This window comes from Diabrotica undecimpunctata, chromosome 6 (assembly GCF_040954645.1).
Source record: "Diabrotica undecimpunctata isolate CICGRU chromosome 6, icDiaUnde3, whole genome shotgun sequence".
NCBI classification, from domain to species: Eukaryota; Metazoa; Arthropoda; class Insecta; order Coleoptera; family Chrysomelidae; genus Diabrotica; species Diabrotica undecimpunctata.
Genome location: NC_092808.1, coordinates 120,195,254 through 120,207,785, shown reverse-complemented (window position 1 = coordinate 120,207,785; position 12,532 = coordinate 120,195,254).

Genomic DNA, 12,532 nt, shown 5'->3' with positions numbered 1-12,532 from the left:
AATCCCATTTGCATGAAAGTGATCATTTTAAGATACTAGTTATGAAAAATAACCTCGTTAATTCCATCCAAGAAATGGTGTCTGAAAAATGCTGATTGGTCTCTTTACTCTTCATTAACTTTACAAAAAATCTCTCAGTTGGTACAGCTCTTCGATACATATATTAATATTAACTCTAAAAGTTAACTCTAAAAACAAACTTCCTCCAGTCCCATGGTACAATTATAATTATGATATAGCAACTAAAGGGCCAAAAAGGCGATTTATAAATTTAGAAGGTGTCCAACTTTAAATAGCCAGCTGGAATTCAAAAGATTAAGGGCCTATGTAGATACACCTTAAATAATTTGTAAGAGGAAAGCCTGGAAAAAATATGTATCATCTGTAAATTGACTTATCCCTACTTCTTAGGTTTTGCTACTGATTTACAGAATTTACGAAAAGAATGATTTAACACCATCCATTACTTAGAAAAAAATTTTATAACAACATAGATAATATAATGCGACTGACAAAAAGAGGTGAGATAACTATGATCATGAGTGACTTGAACAATTCTGCGTAGAAAACAATCTGTTAATAGCCAATACCTTCTTCAAACAACATCCTAGAAGGCTATACACATGGAAATCACCTGCAGACAGAAAAACAGAATTGTTAGAAATCAAATTGATTTCATTTTGCTCAATAACACCTTTAAGAAGTACATACAATCTACGAAAACATACCCTGGAGCTGATATACATAGCGACCACAATCCAGTTATAATGGATTTTAGATTAAAAAGATTTCTTAAAGTCAAAAAGAAAACAGTGACAAGAAAAATAGACATCTCACAACTGTAGAACCCTGAACAGAAAAAAGAAATAAGTATCAAGCTTGAGGAAGAAGACAGACATTGAAGTAACATGGACTGCTCTAAAAACATAAATAACAAAGATACAAGAAGAAGACATCGGGTTCATAAAACATAACAAAAAACAAGAATGGATAACGCAAGAGATCATGCACCTCATGGACGTAAGACGAAAACATAAAACAAGCCCAATAAAATACAAGCGAATCAACAAAATCATTAGAAAAAAGTGCAGGTAGGCGAAAGAAAACTAGATGTCAACGAAATACCTAGAAATCGAAAAACTTCAGGAAAAATACGACACCTTTAATATTCATAAAAAAGTAAAAGAAATGACAGGTAGACACAAAAAGAGACAAGCAACAATATTAAAAAATGATAATAACGAAATAATTATGGGTACAAAAGACAAACTAGAGAAATGGAAAGAATACATACAAACTCTTTTTGACGACGATAGATCTTGTTCTCCACCATCCACAGATAATCGGATAAATGAAAAAGACCCAGAAAGAACCAAAGAAGTAATTCACGCAGTAAAGTCTCAGAAAGATGGAAAAGCCTCCGGTCCAGACAATATCAATGTCGGAATACTAAAACTAATTGTAGATAACGAAAGTAAAAGCTTAGACTTAATAACAGCACTATTTAGTAAGATATATGACACAGGTAAAATACCAACAGACTGCCTAAAATCAACATTCATAGCATTACAAAAAAAAAAACGAATTCCTCACAATGCGATGATTATCGAATATTAAGCTTGATGTCTCATATCTTTAAAACTTTTCTCAGAATTATCTATATACGAATTTAGAAGAAGTGCGAGTTGCAGATGAGTAACACTCAATTCGGATTTCGGAACGGATTGGGAACACGAGAGGCTCTTTTTGCTTTAAATGTTTTAACGCAACGATGCAGACATGAATATAGATGTATATGCATGTTTTATTGACTATCGAAAAGCATTTGACTGCGTTAACCATCAAAAGATGATCGAAATTCTGATAACAACTGGAGTTGACGAACAAGACTTGCGAATTATCTCAGAACTATACTGGTACCAAACGGCAACAATTGAAATAGAGCACACAACATCCGAAGATATACAAATTTGACGAGGAGTGAGACAGGGTTGCGTTTTATCACCGCTACTGTTCAATTTATATTCGGAGTCTATATTCAGAGAAGCATTAGACGAGGTCCAAGGCGGAATTAATAATAACGGAATCAGCATAGACAACATCAGATACGCTGATGATACCGTCTTAATAACAAGCACGCAACAAGAACTACAAAATATAATAAATGTGGTAGTTCACCACAGCGAAATGTTCGGTTTAGGTCTAAACGTTTCCAAAACTAAAACTTTAGTATTTTTTGTGTCACTCCTCATATATTATGTGTCTAAAATACCTGTAAATTATTATTTGATTTTTATTGCAACATATCATCCGTACTGTTGTAAGTACAAAATGTTAACTTTTTAGGTGGAAAAGTGGATATTATCTATATACTTTAATAAATAATATATGTCGACAATATGATCATATAAATAACATATTAAATTGCTCCTTCATGGCTTAAATTTAATATCTTATTTTTCTTAAACGAAGCAACTTATTTCGGTTTTTAATAAAAAGAAAAATAAATAGAGTAGTAAATATAAAAAATAAATAAATAAAGAAGTAAACATAAAAAGAACTTTATGGCTCTTATAAAATTGTCAGAATAAGCTACTTTAATAAAAAGTTACGCCAAGTGGAGATGCGGCCATATAGAAATAAGTTTAAGTTGAGGCGTATGTTTATAGTACAAGTGACCGTAGATATCATTTTTTACCCTTGATGTTATTATTGTTCTTGAAAAGAAGGATATCAATTTTACAATCATTTTGGTTGTAAAATTCGGTCTAATTAATGTTTAACGGTAAAAAACGCAAATCAGATTTTGTATATTCCGTTAATATACAAAAAACATGTATGTTTCAATAAACAATATACATACCATATTGCTATTTTAGTTTTAAAATTGAAGTAGACAAAAATAAAAATGGTACCTAATCATGATACTATAACAAACAAGGTATGCTCACTTGCACTTCTAATTTTAATCGACTTTGCGCATGACGTCATAGCGAGACAAAGCCAGGGGACTTGTGTGGATCTTATTTTAATGATGCATCATATGGCAACGTTGTTCCATTACTGTAATGGACAACTTCGAAGCTTAAACTGTTAACGGTAAGTATACGTCGATGCCATATCTTGCACTAAGAAGTCATAACTGGTTACTTCCTGTGAAAACGTGGTTTGAAAATTAATAAGTAATTCGTAAAATTAATTAAAGAAATATATGAATCTTCGATTTGATTGTGTGTATTACCAACAAAATAAATATTGCTACAAAATAAAAATTATATATAAAAGGCCGGTAAAATGTAAAGAATTTAAAACATACGGAAAAGCAGGTCATACTTCACCCTTTATGAATATCATTTAGACATTTATTTTACAATATTCGTGATTTTTCTCTTGCGGATATTGTAATTATGTTTAATATTTTTATTTATAATTAGTATTTTAAAATACATTTTACATATAAAAAAAGTAATTTTACATCTTCGCTAACATTTAAATATTTTGCAGCTTCTATTAGGTTTTTTAAATAATTTTTAGTTATTTTTAATTTGTTGCCATTATAACTTCGAAAAATATGTTCCAGTTCACTACATTTAGTTACAAATTCCAGTGTTGGTTTGAGTAAAGCACCCTCAGAAACGTGGTTTACCCAAGTAAACGATTTATCGTTAGCGTCCGAAATATATCCAAGTACTTCTTTTTTTTTTGTAACTTGAATGCAATGAAACCGGCTAAATTTTCCAATCCTTCCCATTCAGGGAACCCTGAAGTCATCTTGATGACTTCAGGGTTAATTTCTGTATCACCACTAGGAAGGTTTAGCGAGGAAAAGATCTCTTCAGTGACAATTTCATAATTAATTATACTATTAGTAGTAATATTCCACTATGATTTTGCTTTTAAACAATAGTCAGCTTCTGTAAAATGTTTTGATCATATTCTCGCCATTTCTACATTAAATTTGTCTCTCTGAAAACACTTGAAGACCCAAACTTTACGCATTTGTTTGTCTCTAGGAAACACATAAAAAAAAAACGACACTTCGAAAAAGATTTACTTTTTTTATTATAATTGTTTAAACAACCCACCACTGCACAATACATTGTGGCAACCAAATAATTAGTCTTCTTTATAAAGTAGCTACAGGTAGTAGAGAGGAAGTTGCGTACGATAAATAAATTAGGTGATATTAACACAGTAAACTGAATATTTTCACCACAAAATTTATATAACAATATAATATACATAGTCTGATAGCAACAGATAGAGCATTTAACTTTGCTATCATTAAAGTTGTCTCGGGCTTACGTCACAGGTGTGCGAGAAAGATGCAAGAACATGCGCGTTGACTTATCTTGTTAGTTATAGTATCATGGTACCTAATTATCAGTATAAAGAAGAAAAAAATCATTCGCTTACTATGTACCTTGAAAGAACAGTAATTAAATTGTCATTATATTTCGTTAAAAAAGTTAGTAAACTAAGGCTAAAATCCAAAAAAAGTTTATTCTCTGTACAAAGCCTAATACGTGTTGGAATTCTTCGTTTTTATTTGCTTTTGAACATTATATTTACAGTACCTGACTGAGTGACTGTTACTCGTAACGCACAAAAATTTTACCCGTCTAATTAAATGTTAAAATAAATCTAGGCCGTTTATAAATAAAACAAAAAATATATCACAGTTTTCTTTTGTATCAAACAGTGAACAGGCTTTTCGGTATTCAACAGACAGAAGCAACTCCATTATGATCAGATGGCAATATTTTTGAGAAATTGATGAGGATACGAACCGTAAGCGCGCTCTTTTATCCTGAAGATGTCATATTGGCAACAAGGATAAATTGTATATTTTAGGTCGCACTGTGGGTTGACGGCGCATCGTGGAAAAATAGTGTTTCCGAGGGTAGCATCTTTCATAATAACATCTTTTCTATTCACTTCGTTTCGCTTTTTAAAAATATTGTTTCTCTGAATACAAAGTGCAGCGTCTATAGAAAAAAACATTAAAAATACCTCACAAACATGCAACGTTTTATATATATTATATATATATATATATATATATATATATATATATATATATATATATATATATATATATATATATATATATATATATATATATATATATATATATATATATATATATATATATATATATATATATATATATATATAAAAAAGAAGTACTTGTGACTCGTTTGGAACAAATATATAACTGTTTTGGATGGGTTGGAGTCAATAATAGGGCTATTGGTTAACTATTTTTTTTTTATTCTCGAGCTTTCAATTGTGTTTACAATTATTATCAAGAGCTAAAAAAGACAAAATACTTACAAGGTTGAACTAAAAAGAAAAAACAATTTTTGTTAACTTACCAAATAAAAATTAGTTTGGTAAGTAAAAATCACTGCTTACATGTTCAAAATATTTAATATAAAAATGTTTTGATCTAACAAATGTTTCTCCGAAAATTTCTATAATTTTGAAAACATTTTTTTTTTTTTAATATAAAAATAATTGAATTTATAAATAAGTTCAAATAGCAACCAATTACAAATAGCCTCAATGTCATAAATGCCAACATAAAATTTTTATTTTTGACAATTATATTGCCAAAAGTAAAACTTCGTTTAAACATTCTTTTTTGTTTAGTAACAAAAAGAAGAAGATTTATTCACCCTTGACAGATGTCTGAAAGAATGTGATAGATATATGGAGAATTAAATATGACATTTTACAAGTTTTATATATAAATCATAAAGAAAGAATATAATTATAAATTTTACTTAAATTTTGAATTTCAGATCTTTTGTTTAAACTCTTATCATTTTTGCTAATACAAACCATTTCCAAAAAAGTCCTTTTAAATTTATTACTTTCACTACATAAAATTTTAATGTTATCAAAATCCATAATATGGTCTTTATCGATTACATGTTCTGCCAAAGCACAAGATGGTTTTTTAATTCTGCAATCACTTTTGTGAGAAATAATGCGATTTGAAAGATTTCTTCCGGTCTCACCAACATATTCAGCCTCACACTGAGTACAACTAATGCTGTATACTAAATTCGTTTTTTCAAATTTGTCTATAGGATATTTAGTTTTAGAATATAAAGATGAAATAGTTTTGATGTTCTTTGTTGCTATTTTTATATTGTCAATAACCTTTAGTGTTTGTATTAATTTAGGTGTTAATGATGGTATAAAAGGTAGTGAATGATAATAGATGTTCTGATTGTTAGATACAATGTTTTGAGATTGAGCAAAAAATGGTGTTAAATTATTTATATTACCAATATTAGAAAAAAGCATCCTATGTAGCATATCTGGAGGATAAGAGTTTTCAATTAGAATATTTTTTAATAACTGAAGATCTTCCTGTAGATAATCTGGATGAGAAAGTTTTAAAACACGTTCTTTTAATCCTGTTATAAGGTTCATTTTCATCTTATTTGGATGGTGAGAGTAATAGCTTATAAATCTATTACTACATATGGGTTTTCTGAACCATCTGGTTTTCAACATATTGTCTGTATTTCTTATAATTCTCATGTCAAGGAATGGTAGAGAATTATCTACCTCTTCCTCAACTGTGAATTGTATATGCTGATTATGACTGTTGAAAATGTTGACTGTTTCATGAATTTTGTGTTTAGGAAGTGCCAAAACTAAATCATCTACATATCTCTTAATAAAAGGAATGAAAAAAGTGCAATTACTGATACAATCACTGATAACATCATCCATGACATAGCTACTTAGAATGGGTGAAAGACTAGATCCCATAGGACTACCAAAAATTTGTTTATAAAATACACCATTAAATATAAAAATATTAGAATCAAAAACAAAGTTGATAAGTGTTTTAAAATGTAATAAGTCAATATTAGTGTGTTGTGAAATCTCATTCCAATGTTTTTCAACACTACTTATGATTAAATCTAAAGGCAAATTAGTAAAAAGAGATGTTACATCAAAACTAACTAAAACATAATTTTGTGGTAATTGGAAATTATTAATGAAAGAACTAAAATCAAATGAATCTTTAATGTAAAAATTGTTGTTTAAATTATAAGCATTAGTTAAGATGTCAGTGAGGAGCTGTGCTATTGGTCCATTAGGAGGGCATAAAGATGAAACAATTGGTCTCATAGATAAAGTTGGTTTATGTATTTTTGGCAGAGCATAGAACCGTGGAGCAATAGAATTATAAATTTTGAGCTCTTTTGCTTTTTTATTATCAATAAATTTCTTTATGTTTAATTTAGATACTAGACAATTTGCTTTTTGTTGCAAAGTACAAACAGGACTCCTTCTAAGTGTAGTGTAATACTTAGTATCATTTAAGAGTTCTCCAGTTTTTTGTAGATAATCCTCTTTGTACATTACAACAGTTACGTTACCTTTATCGCTTTTAACAATATAAATTTCAGGATGGTTTTTAAGAAAAAGTTTAGTTTGCATATAGTATTTATTTAAAAAATGATCTTTGACTTCTTTATGCAAAAAGTTTGTAATAACGTTTGTACATTTAGATCTAACAACATCCTTTTGACTATCATTAAGTGGTCTGATTATTGATTCAATATCAGAAAGTAAATTAGGAACTCTAATATCAGATTTGGAAGGACATAAAGAAAATTTAGGTCCTAATGCTAAAAATTTTTTAATTTCAAAAGGAAAATGAATAGATGTTAGATTTTTAAACCATTTTTCTTGAAATTTTATCTTATCAAAAGCTTCTATTTTTAATTTATTGAACTTATTAATTTGTATTTTTTTGATTTTATGAAATTCTGTGTTGTATTTAATTCTTTGTCTACGATTAAATTCATTAAATGTGTGGAAATTTAAGATATTGTAGGCTTTGGTACGTAACTCATGTAATTTTCTTTCAAAAAAGTTTATATCAGCAAAAGCGATTTTAATTTCTAAATTAATAATATTTCTTCCAAACCTGTCACATAATTTCCAAGCATCATGGTGAATATTCCCAGTCCGATGATGTAAAAGGGAATTTACATTAACTAGGCCATTTGTAACATGTCCAGGGAAACATCCATTAGATCTACACTTCAACAAAAAAGTCTTCTGATTGTGTAAAGCAGCAAGTTTGATGGTAATTCTAGTCCAATCCTTCAGAATTCTGACTGTAGATTGCCCATAATCGTTTCGGATGTCATCGAAAAAACCCATATTTTTCTACAAGAATAAGAAAAAAGAAGTACTTGTGACTCGTTTGGAACAAATATATAACTGTTTTGGATGGGTTGGAGTCAATAATAACAATTGAAAGCTCGAGAATAAAAAAATAGTTAACCAATAGCCCTATTATTGACTCCAACCCATCCAAAACAGTTATATATTTGTTCCAAACGAGTCACAAGTACTTCTTTTTTCTTATTCTTGTAGAAAAATATGGGTTTTTTCGATGACATCCGAAACGATTATGGGCAATCTACAGTCAGAATTCTGAAGGATTGGACTAGAATTACCATCAAACTTGCTGCTTTACACAATCAGAAGACTTTTTTGTTGAAGTGTAGATCTAATGGATGTTTCCCTGGACATGTTACAAATGGCCTAGTTAATGTAAATTCCCTTTTACATCATCGGACTGGGAATATTCACCATGATGCTTGGAAATTATGTGACAGGTTTGGAAGAAATATTATTAATTTAGAAATTAAAATCGCTTTTGCTGATATAAACTTTTTTGAAAGAAAATTACATGAGTTACGTACCAAAGCCTACAATATCTTAAATTTCCACACATTTAATGAATTTAATCGTAGACAAAGAATTAAATACAACACAGAATTTCATAAAATCAAAAAAATACAAATTAATAAGTTCAATAAATTAAAAATAGAAGCTTTTGATAAGATAAAATTTCAAGAAAAATGGTTTAAAAATCTAACATCTATTCATTTTCCTTTTGAAATTAAAAAATTTTTAGCATTAGGACCTAAATTTTCTTTATGTCCTTCCAAATCTGATATTAGAGTTCCTAATTTACTTTCTGATATTGAATCAATAATCAGACCACTTAATGATAGTCAAAAGGATGTTGTTAGATCTAAATGTACAAACGTTATTACAAACTTTTTGCATAAAGAAGTCAAAGATCATTTTTTAAATAAATACTATATGCAAACTAAACTTTTTCTTAAAAACCATCCTGAAATTTATATTGTTAAAAGCGATAAAGGTAACGTAACTGTTGTAATGTACAAAGAGGATTATCTACAAAAAACTGGAGAACTCTTAAATGATACTAAGTATTACACTACACTTAGAAGGAGTCCTGTTTGTACTTTGCAACAAAAAGCAAATTGTCTAGTATCTAAATTAAACATAAAGAAATTTATTGATAATAAAAAAGCAAAAGAGCTCAAAATTTATAATTCTATTGCTCCACGGTTCTATGCTCTGCCAAAAATACATAAACCAACTTTATCTATGAGACCAATTGTTTCATCTTTATGCCCTCCTAATGGACCAATAGCACAGCTCCTCACTGACATCTTAACTAATGCTTATAATTTAAACAACAATTTTTACATTAAAGATTCATTTGATTTTAGTTCTTTCATTAATAATTTCCAATTACCACAAAATTATGTTTTAGTTAGTTTTGATGTAACATCTCTTTTTACTAATTTGCCTTTAGATTTAATCATAAGTAGTGTTGAAAAACATTGGAATGAGATTTCACAACACACTAATATTGACTTATTACATTTCAAAACACTTATCAACTTTGTTTTTGATTCTAATATTTTTATATTTAATGGTGTATTTTATAAACAAATTTTTGGTAGTCCTATGGGATCTAGTCTTTCACCCATTCTAAGTAGCTATGTCATGGATGATGTTATCAGTGATTGTATCAGTAATTGCACTTTTTTCATTCCTTTTATTAAGAGATATGTAGATGATTTAGTTTTGGCACTTCCTAAACACAAAATTCATGAAACAGTCAACATTTTCAACAGTCATAATCAGCATATACAATTCACAGTTGAGGAAGAGGTAGATAATTCTCTACCATTCCTTGACATGAGAATTATAAGAAATACAGACAATATGTTGAAAACCAGATGGTTCAGAAAACCCATATGTAGTAATAGATTTATAAGCTATTACTCTCACCATCCAAATAAGATGAAAATGAACCTTATAACAGGATTAAAAGAACGTGTTTTAAAACTTTCTCATCCAGATTATCTACAGGAAGATCTTCAGTTATTAAAAAATATTCTAATTGAAAACTCTTATCCTCCAGATATGCTACATAGGATGCTTTTTTCTAATATTGGTAATATAAATAATTTAACACCATTTTTTGCTCAATCTCAAAACATTGTATCTAACAATCAGAACATCTATTATCATTCACTACCTTTTATACCATCATTAACACCTAAATTAATACAAACACTAAAGGTTATTGACAATATAAAAATAGCAACAAAGAACATCAAAACTATTTCATCTTTATATTCTAAAACTAAATATCCTATAGACAAATTTGAAAAAACGAATCTAGTATACAGCATTAGTTGTACTCAGTGTGAGGCTGAATATGTTGGTGAGACCGGAAGAAATCTTTCAAATCGCATTATTTCTCACAAAAGTGATTGCAGAATTAAAAAACCATCTTGTGCTTTGGCAGAACATGTAATCGATAAAGACCATATTATGGATTTTGATAACATTAAAATTTTATGTAGTGAAAGTAATAAATTTAAAAGGACTTTTTTGGAAATGGTTTGTATTAGCAAAAATGATAAGAGTTTAAACAAAAGATCTGAAATTCAAAATTTAAGTAAAATTTATAATTATATTCTTTCTTTATGATTTATATATAAAACTTGTAAAATGTCATATTTAATTCTCCATATATCTATCACATTCTTTCAGACATCTGTCAAGGGTGAATAAATCTTCTTCTTTTTGTTACTAAACAAAAAAGAATGTTTAAACGAAGTTTTACTTTTGGCAATATAATTGTCAAAAATAAAAATTTTATGTTGGCATTTATGACATTGAGGCTATTTGTAATTGGTTGCTATTTGAACTTATTTATAAATTCAATTATTTTTATATTAAAAAAAAAAAAATGTTTTCAAAATTATAGAAATTTTCGGAGAAACATTTGTTAGATCAAAACATTTTTATATTAAATATTTTGAACATGTAAGCAGTGATTTTTACTTACCAAACTAATTTTTATTTGGTAAGTTAACAAAAATTGTTTTTTCTTTTTAGTTCAACCTTGTAAGTATTTTGTCTTTTTTAGCTCTTGATAATAATTGTAAACACAATTGAAAGCTCGAGAATAAAAAAATAGTTAACCAATAGCCCTATTATTGACTCCAACCCATCCAAAACAGTTATATATTTATATATATATATATATATATATATATATATATATATATATATATATATATATATATATATATATATATATATATATATATATATATATATATATATATATATGTATATTTAATAGCGCTACAGGCCTTGTAGGCCCCTGGCTTCTAAAAACTTGGTTATTTCCCCATTTTTTTCGGTCCCTTGCTTTTAAATTTCTCACGCCTATTTCTGACAAGTCTTGCTTTACTGCTTTTAACCACTTATTCTTTGGACGTCCTCTTCTTTTTTTTCCTATTTCTTCCTTCTCCAGTATTGTTTTAACATTTCGATTCTCTGGCAGTCGTATAATGTGACCAAGCCATTTAGCTCTTTGGGCTCGTATTTTTGCCGTAATTGCTAGTTTTTCATACATCCTCATTATTTCTTTATTGCTCGTCTTCTAAACATATTCTCTGTCGTCTTTATTCCTCCGAAGATTTTTCTGGGCACCTTTCGTTCCCAGATCTCCACTTTCTTTTCTTTCTACTGGTTCATATTCCACGTTTCACTGGCATTCATCACTGTGGGTGTATTTACTGTCTCGTAGACTCGCAATTTAGCTGTTCTTTGCACATTTTTTGCTTTCAGTAATACATTTAGTGACTTTATCGCTCTGTTTTCTTTCATTAATCCTTTGTCTATCTCTTTTCTTTTTTTCCTGTGTTCGTTATGCTTACTCCTAAGTATTTAAATCTGACACTTTTTCAAAACTATAGACAGTCTCGGCTCTTTCTTCTTCTTATAGTGCCGTGCACCTATAGTGCGTTGGCGAATTATCTTAAGGCCAGACGTCTGTCTTTTGCGGCATGCAAAATATCGCCACTGTTATTTAAGCCTGTTCAGTTCTTTATCTTCCGTAGCCACGACATTTGTTTTCGATTTACTCCTCTCTTGCCTTCAATCTTTCTCTGGATGATTAATTGAGAGATTGCGTATTTTTTTCCTCTCAGAATATTGCCGAGGTATCCAATTTTTTGTGCCTTGATCAAATTGAGTAGTTCTCTCTGTATTTGCCTTTCTTAAGATTTCCTCGTTTTTCACCCTATCTGTCCATGGTATGCGGAACATTCTTCGCAACGTCTACATTTCGAAGGCCTCC